The sequence below is a fragment of the Panthera tigris genome, chromosome F3 (genome assembly GCF_018350195.1).
Source record: "Panthera tigris isolate Pti1 chromosome F3, P.tigris_Pti1_mat1.1, whole genome shotgun sequence".
Lineage (NCBI taxonomy): Eukaryota > Metazoa > Chordata > Mammalia > Carnivora > Felidae > Panthera > Panthera tigris.
In genome coordinates this window covers 45,432,485-45,448,444 of record NC_056678.1, presented here as the reverse complement: position 1 = coordinate 45,448,444, position 15,960 = coordinate 45,432,485, and the positions used below count along the sequence as shown (strand labels likewise).

The 15,960-nt window shown below is 35.2% G+C and overlaps 1 protein-coding gene and 1 long non-coding RNA gene across 5 annotated transcripts in view; one reads left to right on the top strand and one right to left on the bottom strand.

The window, feature by feature from the left end:
• Positions 1-3,224, top strand: part of LOC122235866 — a 44,543-nt gene extending 41,319 nt beyond the window's left edge. For both annotated transcript variants that reach the window (XR_006213958.1, XR_006213959.1), the window contains one exon: positions 3,002-3,224. This is a non-coding gene — a long non-coding RNA (uncharacterized LOC122235866). The remainder of the gene's footprint in view (positions 1-3,001) is intronic.
• The window catches only part of KCNT2 (potassium sodium-activated channel subfamily T member 2), a 360,405-nt gene that overhangs the window by 259,462 nt on the left and 84,983 nt on the right, over positions 1-15,960 (bottom strand). The window lies entirely within an intron of this gene.

Below are 15,960 nucleotides of genomic sequence, written 5' to 3'. Positions count from 1 at the left end.
GAAAAGTTTAAAGAACTGGAAATGTTTAGCCTAAATATGAACAGTTAGCAGTAATTATCTTTATTTTTAAAAAATTTTTTTAAATGTTTATTTACTTTTGAGAGAGAGACAGAATGCGAGCGGGGGAGGGGCAGAGAGAGACAGAGACCAGAATCCAAAGCAGGCTCTAGGCTCTGAGCAATCAGCACTGATCCCCACACAGGGCTAAAACTCCCAAGCCCTGAGATCATGACCTGAGCTGAAGTCAGATGCTCTATCAACTGAACCACCCAGGCGCCTCAAAGGTTGTCTTTAAATATTAAAGTGGTTACCACTATTAACATGACATGACTCAATACATGATCCTCTATTGTATATAATTAATCATAGAGAAATAGGAGAATTAGGAATGAGATTACCCAATTATGAAATGACCATCATTGTGAAGTGGAGAGCCCTCCAATATATATAATTGTGCCAAAGATTGGAACAGCTTGTAATGCAGTGACTTTTTTTTCCTGAGATAAAGACAATTTTGCATGAGGCAAATTCTCTCATTAAATGACTTCCAGATTCCTTTCTCATTATAATATTATATGAAGTAAAACTCTTAATTAATCTAGTTCTCTAATAGAGTTTAGTGTTTATCCTTCCTAATTTTTTTCATGATTTTAATTTATTTTATATAACCTCTTTGTATTTCCCTTTCCAGATTTAAATATGCTTTTCCTTTTTTCCTTCTCCCTTCCTCCTTCCCTTCCTCCTTTCCTTCCTTCCTTCCTTCTAAACCCTCTCCTCCCATCTCTCCAAATTTACCTTTATCCAAATAGGTCAACTTACTGCACTCCTTCTGGACTTCCCCAGAACCTCAAGGTTTTAGTCACATTTACCCCAATATAATAGTGGAATTATGATTGTACTTAATAAAGTAGAAAAGCAATTACTAAGTGGTATCTTCTCCCATCGACACATTTTCATTGTTTAATAATATTAGCTTTATACTGGTCAACAACATTTTATTGTTTTATTTGCATAGATCCTATATTTCTTTGTGACATTTATTTGAGTATTTTATAATTTTGGTTGCTATTTTTAAACGGTTTTGTTCCAACCTTTAACTTTTGGTTTTGGTATTGTAAATGGTTACCATGTTGAATTCCTTTACATGTAGTAATATTATTTTTCAGGTTTATTGCTTGGGTTCTCTGGGCGGACAATCATGCCATCTAAAAATTTCCAATATTTCTGTTTACATTTAGCTGTTATTATACTGACTAGCATTTATTGAAGAAAAAATACCAACTGCGGTTTGTGTTCTTAAAAGGCCTCTTGTGCTTTAGCGATTATTATATTGTTGACCCTGGAATTTCAATAAATATTTCTATTTTACTAAAAATTATATCAGGAGTAGAGGGATATTGATTGTTATCAAAAACTAACTTGACTCTATCAAACTGATAGTACCTTGCTGGGATTTTTTTTGACATTGATTTGGTGAATTATTTCAACAGTTTTCCTATTATGCAATTATTTTTCAAGTCTGGAATAATTTTGGTAATCATTAATTATTCAGGTAATTTACTGGTGGATTCATTTTCTTATACTTTAAGGAGTTTTTCTTCTATAGTCATAACTAAGATTGATGTACTATCATCTTTAGATTATTCTGATAACTTCAAATACAAATTGAAAAACTCTCCAGATTTCTCTATAGTCTGTAACAATTTTAAAGACTATAGAGACGTTTTGTGTAACCATCATCAATTTGCCTTATATTGATTTTAATTTGTTACTTTTTTTTCTTCTCATTGTGTTACTCTGGTTACTTGAATTTAGTATAAAAATCATGCAGGATCTTGTTAAAAACCAATTTCCTTGTTTCACTCTTAAAATTCCTCTTCACTAACTCTGAAGTCGGCCTCACCACTTTAATCACACAAAAAAAATTCTGTCCCAGACTGTCCACACACCGTTCTTTCAGAAACACTATTTCACTTTTTTCAAGGGCTAATAATGTCTTGGGCTCTGTTTAGGATGTCAAATATTTGCAGGGGTACCTGGGTGGCTCAGCTGGTTAAGCGTGCAACTCTTGATTTTGGCTCAGATCATGATCTTGCGGTTGGTGGATTTGAGGCCCGCCTACATTGGGCTCTGCACTGACAGTGCAAAGCCTGCTTGGGATACTCTCTCTCCTTCTATCTGTCCCTCTCCCTTCTTTCTCTCTTAAACTAAATAAATAAATAAAAACTTAAAAAAAAACCTAAACATTTGTCAATGTTCTCTTTAGAACTTGTAGCAGATATAGAGAACTACCAAAAGAAAACTCTTCCTATATTTCTACTTGGTGCTGCTCCTTTCTGCCTCCCTCTGATTCTGCAATATCGGTCACAGAGTCCGTGCATGAGTTTTTATGACTATACTCATTTCAAACAAGGCACTATCTGCCTGGACTTTCTGGTCCAGCAGGTAGGTTCAGTGGATACATGCTAGTCTCTCCATTTATTTGTTGGTGGTTGTTTTTTGTTTTTGTTTTTGTTTTTTTGGAAAATCTACATTTGGATGTCAAATTAGTGTACATAGCTCCCATTGCAATTCCCATGTCTAAGAACTTTTCACCTGACATCATTTCTGTATTTTTAAATTGGGGCATCCTTCTAATTACATGCTTGGTGTTCTGACTCCAAAGACTAAGGAGAAAAAGTAAAATCTCTCCGTATACTACTGCCAAGCTTCTCTCACTTTATTCCCACCACTACTAATCTTAAATGCGGTTTATGATTATGAGAATTACAACTTTTCAAATACACATTACTGTGAATGTGCACCTTATTTTCTCTAAATTCATTGTTATGCACTGAACTATGGTTCCCTAAAATAATATGTTGAAGTCCTAACCCTAGTATCTCATAATGTGACCTTATGTGGGAATGAGTCATTGCAGACATAATTAGTTAAATTAAGATGAGATCATACAGGAGGAGGATGGGTCCTTAATCCAATACCACTGGTGTCTTTATTACAGGAAAATTTGGATACTGACATAGAAGAAAAATGGCCATGTGAAGACAGAGACAGAGACTGGAGTTTTAGGGCCACAATCTTAGGAACACCTGGAATACCAGAGGCTGAAAAGGCAACAAGGATTCTCCCTCAGAGACTGAAGAGAGCATAGCACTACCAACAACTTGATTTCAACTTCATTACTCTATAGCTGAGAGTTAATAAACGTCTCTTGTTGTTAGGCACCTAGTTTCTGGTTTTTGGTTATGACAATCCTTGTAAACTAATACAATCATTTTCTATGATGGTGACAGTAGCATTTCTCAGTTCTATGAAGTAAGTCCGTTAGAATGTAAGTTCCAAGAGGGTGAGGAATGTATTGCTTTGTTCACGCTTGCATCTTTAGCCTGCCACATTATTACTTGGGACCTTTTAGGCATTAACTATGACTGACTGAAGACCTGAATGAAAGGGTAGATTGGTCCCCAGTTCTATCTTTGGTACAAACCTTATGGAGTCTCTGTGGATAGTACAGTAGGAGAGATAAAAAAGCATTTTCCTTTCCTTCCTTAGATTAAACTATTTGAGGGTGCAAACCCTGGGTTTGTAGTGAGCTCAATCCTTAGAAGCTCCTTCTTATTCCAACTTGATCTTCCTTATAATTAAAGATAATTCCATGTGGGTTTCTATTGTTGTTTCAATATTATTTAGATTTACTTATTTGCCCTATCTCCCCATGATTTTTATGAATATTTTGGAAAAAATACACTATCATACTTAATTTTTAAAATGTTGATATGGCTTGGTTAAGGCAGTCATCAATTTTATTTTATAGAAAAAGATACTTTAATTCAAAGAATTTTAGTGAATTGCCCAAATTCATAGCTAGTACTGGGGCAGAATTGGGACACTGTTCTTTCCATTACTTCTTCTTGCCTCCTGCTTCCTCACCAGTAGACTCTTCATTATTAGGAGAGTTCTGGATCATTTGTGAAATATTACAAAAGAGCATTGCAAACACCAGACCTACCAAGGGATAAAGACAAGTATTTGTTTAGTTGTGCCCTTTGAATATTGACTCTAACCCAGGTATCTATTTCCAAATATTCACTCCTAACTTCTGGTAACTAATTTATTTAATACAGCAACCATTCAAAGGGAGCCTTATAAAAAAAATAAATAAATGAATGAATAAGCCTACCATCAATTCTTCATCTTAAAAAAATAACTTCACCAGTTCTTGCTTAAGTGCTTCCAACGGGTTTCTACCCAGCTTCCAACCTTTACTACATGCACAAAATTAAGTTCACTTTAAATACTCTTAAGTCCCTCCTAAATTTTCCAACCTCTCTTTTTGCCTATCCAATTCTTTTCATAATTACTCAAGCCTAAGTTTCTCACCTTAAGTCAGTAACATCTTATGAGAACTCAGAGATTAATTCTGATGACTTTCAATAGGATTCTCTTATTTTAAAAAAATTTTTTTAACATTTATTTATTATGTTTGAAAGAGAGAGAGACAGAGCACGAGCAGGGGAGTGGCAGAGAGAGAGGGAAACACAGAATCCAAAGCAGGCTCCAGGCTCCAAGCTCTCAGCACAGAGCCCTGTGCAGAGCTCAAACTCATGAACTGTGAGATCATGACCTGAGCCAAAGGTGGACGCTTAACCGACTGAGCCACCCAGGTGCCCAGATGTTCTCTGATTTTTAAAATGAAATTTAAAACAACATCATTTTTGGAAAGATAACCCAGGTAGTATAGATACATACTCACAACACATACGCACACATATATGCACACGGATATGTGTATGTGTGTGTTTGAATGTATATATGTAGTGATGTATTGGTAATGAGGGAAGAATCTGGGGTGCTAATCACTTATCAATTTTCTTTCATTATACATAATGCTGATAGCTGTTCAATAGTTGCATTTATGTTCTTGTCACTCCCTGGTAATCAAGGCTTGCAGGTAGCTGGAAATACACAAGCTTGTGGTTTCCATGGTAAAACACATTACAGTCCACCCAAGAGTACTTTTGTATTCAAGTCTCTCTTCAGTTAGAAAACTCATGTGTTCATGTGCAGTGTTCATTTTCAGGACCTACTGTCTGGACTTCCTCATTTTATTTAAAATAATTAAAGGTAGGCAAGCCCATTTAACTTAATTTTGCATGGGAAGCAAAAAATAAAGAAAGCTAGGATAAGTGTAAAGGTACATTTTTTCAACCTTAAGTTGCAAGGAGATTTTGCCTTTTCATAGCCCTGCCCAACTGCATAAGCTGGGTGCAGGCCTAGTTCAAGCCATTAAAAAAAAGAAAAGAAAAGAGAAAAGAAGAAGAAAGAAAAGAGGAGAGGGAAGGGGAGGGGAGTGGAGGGAGAAGGAGGAAAGTGGAGGGGAAGAGAGGAGAGGAGAGGAGAGGAGAGGAGAGGAGAGGAGAGGAGAAAGAGAAAGAGAAAGAGAAAGAGAAAGAGAAAGAGAAAGAGAAAGAGAAAGAGAAGAGAAAAAATTGCAAACAACATTTATTCATTTTTATTCTAAGTGTGTAATAAAAAGTAGCAAAAATATATAGCATTTAGACTTACAGTAAACTGTGTTTGTTATGTATTATAAATCTTTTCCACCACCACCTCAAAAAACAGATCAGATGCTTTAAGATCATGTCCATTTCTTTTCTCTCACCTCAACTCTACTTCTTCCCACTACACACACACACGCGCGCGCGCATGTATACATATACATGCATAAACATATATATATACACATGTATATACATATATATATGCATGTATACATGTACACATACATTCTGGAAGTATATACAAAGCTATTAGCCCCAGAAAGGGTTATAAGCTTACATAACATGACTAAGGCAGCACAGCCCCACCACAAACCTAACAGCCTCCCAATCAAAACTCATAACAGCTACAACATGCAAATCCTCTTTTCTTTATCTCTATACTTGTAAGAAGAGGATATAAGATACCACCTAATCTCTAACTCAGATTGGAATAGTGAACCCAGTCATTTAAAAACCTTGATGAAAAATATAACAGTGCTCATGCAGCCCAGGATGGCTAAGAATGGCAGGGTTAAATAGCAAAACCCAGTTTGGTGAGGGAAAAAAATGCGTGTTTTCAAAGAGGGACCCATTGGATCTCAAGAGTCAAGTCATGTTAAACAGATACTAGTTGTTAGTATGAATCCAGAAATTACAAGAAGACACTCATGTATAGTGAAAGAAGTGCCTTTTAATTTTATATAATATTTGCACCCATGACATAAGACTTTAAATCCACCCTCCAAGCAGCTCTTCCATTTGGCACTCATAAGTTATATTTCACTAATGGGCACAGCTCACTAGGACACATATATTTCTTTAGAATATTCTAGTACTTAGCACTCATAACTCAGGTAAAAGGAACATATATGACTTGAAATAGGTACATCATATTGGGTTAGATATATTTAAAGATAAGGTCACACAATTTGGAGGAAAAAGGGAAAATAGTTGCAAATGGAATTTCACTCCATAAATTTTAACAGTAAAACTAAATGGGTTTTCTAGGGAAATTGACTCTTTTCCCACAGCAGTTTGCATGTTCATTTGTTTGTTTATTTCACACTGCAGTATAAGGATTAAGTGAGAGAACAGCATGGACTTTGGAATCAGATTATATGTACTTGATTATCAAATTTGCTAACTTTTATTTACTGTACAATGCAGTTATTACTTCTGTTAACAGAACTGTTATGAAAATTAAAGAGGATACTTCATATATGAGCCTACAAAACTGAATAATCACAACTGATAACTTTTTTCTGGTGTGTTGGTAAACTTATGTCAGTTTGATGTAGTTGATTCCTCCAAGAAACATTTCCTTAAGAAAAATAAGGATATAAGGCAATAAATAACTTCACTGTTTACTTCAGAAAATTCCTACAGATCAATTTATTGGAGACAATAGTCTGTTCACCTAGGCAAACACATCACTTATCTGCAACAACTACTCATTAAGATGTGCATTGTCTTTGTGCTCATTATTAAGACTTCAAAACCCTCATTTTGCCATGTCCTCCAGTTCCAAATGATTTATCATGAAAGTTGACCATTGCAAATCCTTTCTCTTTGAAAGATCCCCCTAACACCACTTGAGCCCTGATTCAAAAAGCTAATAAATACCTGACTTCTAACATCATCTTGTGAAACACTTTTAATGCTTACTCACTTCAGGGAGCTTAAACAAGTTTAGTTTCGCTGCATTAATAAATATCTAGTGACAGTTCAATTTAAACAGTATAAAGGGAATCAAACCACACCTGCTGCTCTATAACTTAATTATTTTTACTTAAACTTAAAAGATGCAGGCCTAGATCATCATTTTTAATTATTACAAAGTAAGTCTATATATTCCTCTATGTTAACAACACACTATTTTTTCACTAATTCCTTACATACATAAATGGATCTTCAGGTTTTCTTTGTTTACTATTTTAAAAAACATTAAAGAAAAAATCATCTATATTATCTAATATAAATAAGTAATAAATACATTTTCTGTATTTTCACTAAATAATGTGAAAGTTAAATGTCAAATTATTTTTAAATGTCTATATAGGGCAGAGAATACACCAGTAATCTGAAAATCTAGTTATCATCTTAGCATTTTAATAGTCAAATCAAGTTCTCCCATGGAACTTTACCAATGCATTTTCCCCAAACTGTCTGAGAAGGTAGATATAATAAACGATACAGTCAAAATACGAAAATATTATACCAGAAAAGAAGTTGCTCTCACTTTTGTCAGAAAAATTATCCAAAATTTAGAAATAGGCAAAAGAGTTTATTGGATGTTCTTTCAGTAAAATGCTAGACTCGACTTTCTATTTTCTGTGCAATTTGACACCTGTGAAGGAGCACATTAGCGTGTCGAGTTTTGTGTAATAGATATGCAAAGAATTGCCACCCAGTATAAGAGGTAACTCCATAGGTTAACATTGATGATCCTGTAGGGCTTTTGGAAGAGGGGTACTAACTGAGCAATCTTATTGCCTAGTAATACCTAGCTTCTTAAATGTCCTGTGGGCCAGTTTTCAAGTATTACTGTTTCACTTATTAATTAATGAGTTGAGTATAATATTTGACATTTTCATTTTATATTTGTATGAGGGACATAGCTTTCAACCTTTTGAAAATTACATTTTAATAGCTCCTCTTCAAATTATTAAGAATTTCTTATTAATTATCAGTATAATTTAAAGTGCTATCACTTTGGAAAACAATTTGGTATTTTTATTATAAAATACCACAGATTCTATAAAATCCCAATCAAAATCACATAGGGAATTTTGTGGAGTTTGATAAACTGATTCTACAGAAGTAAAAGATCAAACTAAATAAGAATAAAGAGTAAATATTTGCCCTATCTGGTGTCTAGACTTATTATGATACTACAATAATTAAGACATTATAAAAGTAGCACAGAGAGAGACAAATTGATTAGTGAAATGAAACAGAGTCAAGAAATTGATTCATTGTGTATATGCAATATTAATATATAATAAAAGTAGTATGAAAGATCAATAAGGAATACAAAGAAAGGATTCAATAAATGGACTTTTTAAATACATAAATAGGAAAAATAATTACCTTGGACCCCTATCTCACAACTTATGAATTAAATTACATCCAAACAGGTTAAGGAAACTTTTAAATTCTTATGAAAAAAATAATGGTGAATACTTTTTTGACTTCTGAATAGTCAAAGTACTTAAGATACAAAAACACAGTATCATAAACTATGTATAAAATATTTGCCTGGAAAAGTAAGAGTGTAAATCACTAAATAGCTTCAAGGATGGGCTTAGGACATTTGTATAGCTCATTTTATAAATTTTAAATTTTAATTTTAAAGACAGTGAAAAACAGGGGCGCCTGGGTGGCTCAGTTGGTTAAGCGTCCGACTTTGGCTCAGGTCATGATCCAACGGTTTGTGAGTTCGAGCCCTGCGTCGGGCTCTGTGCTGACAGCTCAGAGCCTAGAGCCTGCTTCGGATTCTGTGTCTCCTTCTCTCTCTGCCCCTCCCCAACTTGTGCTCTGTCTCTCTCTGTCTCTCAAAAAATACATACATGTAAAAAAAATTTTTTTTAAATAAAGAGAGTGAAAAACAAATTCACAGCTAGGAGAAGATATTTTGATACAAAACCAATAAAGGTTAAAAATCAAGAATATATGAAGAGTCCTTAACACATCATAAGAAAATGACAAACGTGTAGCCAGAAGATATGAAATGGCATTTTAGAGAAAAGGAGCTATACTGGCTAATAAACTGAGGATGAAATTTCAACCTCATCAATACTCAAGAAAATGCAAATAAGACTACAGTGAGATAACATTTTATATCCATTTGAAAAAATCAAGAATGACACATAATAATGTCAAATGTTGAAGAGAACGTGAATCAAAGCATTTTTTAATTGTTGGTGAAGCATAAGTTGGTGAGATCACTTTGGTAAACAATTTGGCATTATCTAATAAAACTGAATATTCATATATTGGCAGTTCAGTCATTCCACTCTTAGACAAATGCCATAGAGAAATTTATACACATGCACTAAGATGCATATACAAAAAGGGTCAAAAAAAATGCACTTTTCATGAGAGCACAGAAAAAAACCAGAAGTAATCAAATATCCACTTACAAGGAAATGGGTAAATTGTGGCATATTTATGCAATTAAATACAGCAGTAAAAGTTAATGAAATATGGCTATATGACACAATAAGAATGGATCTTAGTAACAGAATGCAGAAGGTAAGAAGCAAGTTTAAAAAGACTACACTACATGCAGCATGCTAGCCACTTTTAAGTTCAAAAATATCTAAAACCAAACAATAATTTGTTGAGGGATACACATAATCTGTTAAACTATATTTTTTAAAAGCAAGTAGGAGCCCCTGGGCGGTTCAGTTGGTTAAGCATCTGACTTCGGCTTAGGTCATGATCTCACATTTTGTGAGTTCGAGCCCTGCGTCGGGCTCTGTGCTGACAGCTCAGAGCCTGGAGCCTGCTTCAGATTCTGTGTCTCCCTCTCTCTCTGTCCCTCCCCCACTCATACTCTGTGTCTCTCTCTCAAAAATAAACATTAAAAAAATTAAAATACATAAACAAATAAAATAAATAAAAGCAAATAATGAAAAGCCAAAATAACGACTGTAACGACTCCTGGGAGAAAGGCAGGGAAGAAAGTGGAGGAATCCAGAGTTGCTGTAAGTTATTAATACAGTATTAGTTCTTTGAGTGCTGATAGGTGTATATACATTATTAATAAGTTATTAATAGATTAAGGAATAAGTGAATGAAATGACAGCGTGCCACAAACTAAGAATTACAACTAAACTAATTCTGAACCTCTGGGGACACAAGAAATTCCTAAATATCTTATATTTATTTAAAAAAAAACAGATGTGAGAGGGACTCAAGGGTACAACGTGAGAAGAAATCCCCATAGTCTACCAAATAAGCGTATGAGTCAAATCTTTAGCCCAGGGGGGATTTAGTAGGGGGCCAGAGAGAATAAGATTAGCAAGCTTGGATGAGAAGAGAGACACGTGGAAAGATTTTTCTGATGTAAGAAACAGCAGGTTCAAAGGGAAAAATTGTGTGAGAAAAAATATAGTATATTCAGGGTCTTCAAAGAAGTTAAAATGGCTAAAGTTAACTTCAAAGAAGTTAAAATGGCTAACAGCAATATATGAAAACACAAAGACAGAAAAGAAGACATAATCAAAAGAACTTAAATAGAAGCCAAGAAGTGTATTAATAAACACGGACAATAAAGTTATCAGGAGCAACCACTTATTGAAAATGCCCAGACACTATACTGAGCACAAAGATGTATTACCACGCTTAATTTTTCAAGACAAACCTTTAACAGGCACTATTAATGTCTCCATTTTACAATTAGGAGACAGAGGCATTTGCCCAAAGTCACACAAATAATACCTGGTGGGCCTAGGTGTGAAACAAGGCAGTCTACCTCTAGCCCACACACTTAATCCTGATTACATATGAGCTTAACCGAAAAAGAAAAAATTATATGAATCAACTTTACCTTTTCTGCCATTTTTATTGAGATATAACTGACATATAATATTATGTTACCTTCAGGTGTACAGCATAATGATTTGATATCTGTATATACTGTGAAATAATCATCACAATAAATCTAGATGACATCCATCATCACACATAATTACAAGCTTTTTTCTTGTGAGGAGAACTTTTAAGATCTACTCTCTTGGTAAATTTCAAATATGCTATATATCAATATGCAACTATGCTATAATAAATATGTTATACAGTATTATTAACAATAGTCACCATGGTTATATTACATACATGACTTATTTATTTTGTAGCTGGAAGTTTGTACCTCTTATCCACCCTCACCCCAAATTTTCTTTTTTATTTCTTAAATTGTTTTTTTTCTGATTATATAGTATGCTGAAACAGATTATAAAATATACTACTATAGCTCACAGACATTTTAGGAATTTTTTGGACAAAATTTATTTACACATGCCAAGAAATGCTTAACAATTTCAGTTTCAACTACTTTAATAAGTAAATATTATTCCCTAAGACTGTATCATGTTAACTAGCATATAATTGGATATGGTAAACATGGAAACATAGCACCCGTTTGCCCTCCTTCAATAACTGCCAATAATTTCCAGCTGTCAGCTGCATCAGGGTTTGTCACGGGTACAGTGAGCCGCCTTACCTGAGGTCACACCTTTCTCAGGGCAGCCCACTACCCAAACTCCCTATCAAAATCTGCTCCTACAGAATTAAAACCAGAGATACTGAATGGTTAATGGTTAATGGTTAATGGTTCTTCAACTTGATCAAAAAGCAAGCAACTGATTGCGATTAAATTGCCAATATATCAATAACATCAAATTGCTTTATCACAAGAAAAATTTCAAAGTAATTGAGGATTTTGCTTCTGACCATGTGGTAGAAGAGATGTCCCTATACACACACAGGCACACAGACACACGTATCGACACACACACACACACACACACACACACACACAACCACCCCACCATACCACACCACTTTTTCACATGTATGGCTTAACTAGTAAGAAAGTAAGGTAAATCCTTACAAGACAGAAAAGACAAGAAAATAAGAATCCAGTGAAGTAAGCTAGCAGTAAAGCTGCTGTTCACCCTGGTGCCAGCTGTCAATTTTTGATGGTATAGAATTTATATTTTGACAAGCAGGAAGGAAACTTGTCAACGAAATCCCCACAAAGAGCTCCACAGGAATCCCCCCAAAGAAATCCTCCCACAGAGAACTCCATAGAAATCCCCATTAAAAAAAAAACAACAAAAACAGAATTCCTGAAAGGCAACATCTTCAGTGCATGAGCTAAGAAAAATCCCTTACAGCAGACGAAGATGGTGAATACACTTGGCCCTCTTGGTCATGGTTCCGATTGGTATTGAGAAGAAGAAAGCGATACTGAGACTTGCTGTATTAGTTTCCTAGGGCTATCATAACAAAATACCACAGAATGGGTGGCTTAAACAATGGAAACTTATTTTCTCACAGTTCTGGAGTCTGGAAGTCCAAGATCAAGGTGCTGGCAGGGTTGACTTCTCCTGAGGCCTTTCTCCTTGGAGAGTAGGTGACACCTGCTGACTGTGTCCTCACAAGGTCTTTCCTCTGTGTCCAAGCATCCTTGGTGTGTTCAAGTTTCCTTTCTTACAAAGACACATTCAGACTAGATAAGAGCCCACTCTGATGGCCTCATTTTAACTTAATTACCCTGTTAAATTATTTCCAAATATAAGTACCGTGCTAGGTTAGGGTTTTGAAATGAATTTTGCAGGACACAACTCAGTCCATAACACTTACTAACAATAAACCTGAAATCACTGACTCCAATTCTCACTTCTTGTTCTTTCTTAAGCCTATTTCACCTCGTCACCAAATCTGCAATTAGCAAGGTCACCAGTGATGTATATATGGCAAAATAAAAAATCAGATATCAGTCCTCATCTTAGGTACCCTATTAGCATTTGGCATAGCTGATCACTTCTTCATCCTGAACCACTTTCTTCACTTGACTTCCAACGCACTCTTCCCTTTGTTTTCTTCCTACCTTACAGTTTACCCCTTCTGAGTATCCTTGGCTGGTTCCTTCTCTTCTATTCTCAAAAATCATCTCTTTGGGGCATCTGGGTGGCTCAGTCATTTAAGCGTCTGACTTCAGCTGAAGTCATGATCTCGCAGTCCTTGAGTTTGAGTCCTGCATTGGGCTCTGTGCAAACAGCTCAGAGCATGGAGCCTGCTTCAGATTCTGTGTCCCCCTCTCTCTCAGTCCTTCCCCTACTCACACTGTCTCTCTCTCTCTCAAAACTAAATATTTACAAAATCATCTCTTTTGTAACTATACTCAAAGTGTAATCCAGGGGCACCTGGGTGGCTCAGTAGGTTAACCGTCCAACTTTGGCTCAGGTCATGATCTCACAGTTCATGGGTTGGAGCCCCGCATCAGGCTCTGTGCTGACAGCTCAGAGCATGGCGCCTGCTTCGGATTCTAGGTCTCACTCTCTCTCTGCCCCTCCCCCATTTGCACTCTGTCTCACTCTCAAAAATAAATAAACATTAAAAAAAATTTTTTTAATGTGTAATACATCTATATGCCCAAGACTGTCAAATTTATATATCCAGCCTAGGCTTCTCTTCCAAACTCATACCTTTAACCACCTATTCAACTTTTCTACTTGGATTGCTAGTGGACATCTCCAACTCAGCATAACCAAACCAAACTTTCTAAGTTCCTTCCCTAACATTTCCCAATCTGAGCTGATAGCAAATCCATCCTTCTGGTGGTCAAGACAAAAGTCAAATGAATTATCTTTTCATTTGAGCACATATTTGTATTGTTCTCTAGAGTTCTTTCAGTAATAAAAAGTCTTTTAGCATAATAAGAAGAAAAAAATGCTTGTAATGAACATGTTCAGTCAACGACCTAACTTGTACAAATGACCTATAGATATTTAAACTTGCTTTCAGGTTAAAATCTATTTTCTAACGCAAACCATGGAAAAACAAAATGAAACAAAACTTTCAGTGATAAATAGAAATACTGAACTGAAATGGAAGCTCCATTCATATATCAATCTACATAAATAGCTGGAAAATATTTCACACCATTGAAAGCACCGTGATGTGCAAAGTCTTCTATTCTAAGGCATGACCTTTAATTAAATAGGACTGCAAAAACTGCCAGATTAGATCCCTAGTGTGAGTGATGTATAGTGACACAGAGGGAAGTATTGTAAATGAAATAACCACCCACTTTCTTCTTCCCATCACCTTGTGTCTGAGAAAGAAGGTACTCTGATCTACCTACTAATTTTCTCTATGCCTATCATCTCCCTCCCCCAATGAATTCCAATTATGGCATCCAAGATTCTATGAAAATTCAGAATTGGTTTAAGGGAGAATAAAGTTTGTCCTCACACAGTTTCTTAAGGCCACATTAAACCTCAAGCTCCACCAAAGAGATATTAATCAGTATTTGCTTACTTATAATTGTTTGCCCAGTGCCTAGAATATAATGAATGTTCACTAGAATATAATGGATGTTCACTAATATACATGGAATTAAAAATTACTCAGCAGTAGTTGCTTCTAACACTCCATTAGCATCCAAAGTTGACATCTATCAGCATGCAGAGGCTGGCAATCTGTGGCTACTGCCATCTGGCATCTATGCTGGGAAACAGAAATTCCCGAATAACCATGCTCCAAAAGGAAGAACACATTTGTTAATTTGAAAATGCATGCTTCTGATTTGCTATGGATGATATGAATACTCTGGCATACCATAATTCCTCTTTATTTCCTTAACCAGACTCAATTATGACACAAGTTATTGGCTTTTAAATCTCTGAGTCACTACTTTTCAATAAAAATATGCAGCCGGACCTTAAGAAAAATAAACAACCCTTAAAATGAACTAAGCTTTCCTTTGCCTTCCTATTGAGATCTTGTCCTCCTTCCCTCAGGTCTCATCTCATTTGAAACTTGGTCCTCACCCAAGTCTTTATTAAGTGACTTAATAAAGACTTAGTGCACTCTATTCTTTTTACCATAGACTTATTACGATGTATGAGGATTACCTTTTTAAGGGTCTCTATCTTTCAAATGGACCTTAGAGATCAAATAACTGGTTCTATGCCATAGGACACAGAACACAGATATTTAAAGGAGGAAAACAGATAACTTTTAAAAATCTATAATTACAAATTTGGCATATTTACGTTTTGGAAGTGTATACCCTCCTTGAGCAAAGTAGAAATAGCTTATCTTAGTGCTTTGCAGGAATAATGCGCAAAAATAGACTGAATTAGACAGGAAGCCACCAAGAGCCAGATGGAATGTATCATTAATAACATAGAACTAGAAGCTTCATCAAGAGTTGATCTGAGGGCATGTTTCTTGCTATCTGTCCCTCCAAAGCTGCTAGTAATAGTTTTGTTTGGCTCTAAAATTGTGAAGGCAGGAACTGTGCCTATTTTGTTCATTTTCATTGTGCTTTCAGAACCTAACACAATGCCATATACACATATTTTTATATGTGTACTCAATATATTTGCTGAGTGTTAAATGAATTTTGCTATATAAAAGTCAACTTTTTGATCATGTTATTTACATTCCTATCAGTCAAAATCATACTGTCAATTTTAAATCTCTTCTGAAGATTTTTCTAATTTTCCATCATCCCTTCTTTATATGTTCTGAGGTGGTGGTTTATTTGAAACTCCCACCTAGCAATTTCCTTCAAACTTCCCCCTCATAGTTCACCAAAGGAGGAAGAAACAGTATCATTATTTTCTTCTCTGTGAGAGAAAAGGATCATTGAAAAATTTTTTTTGCCTTTGTGATACCTTCA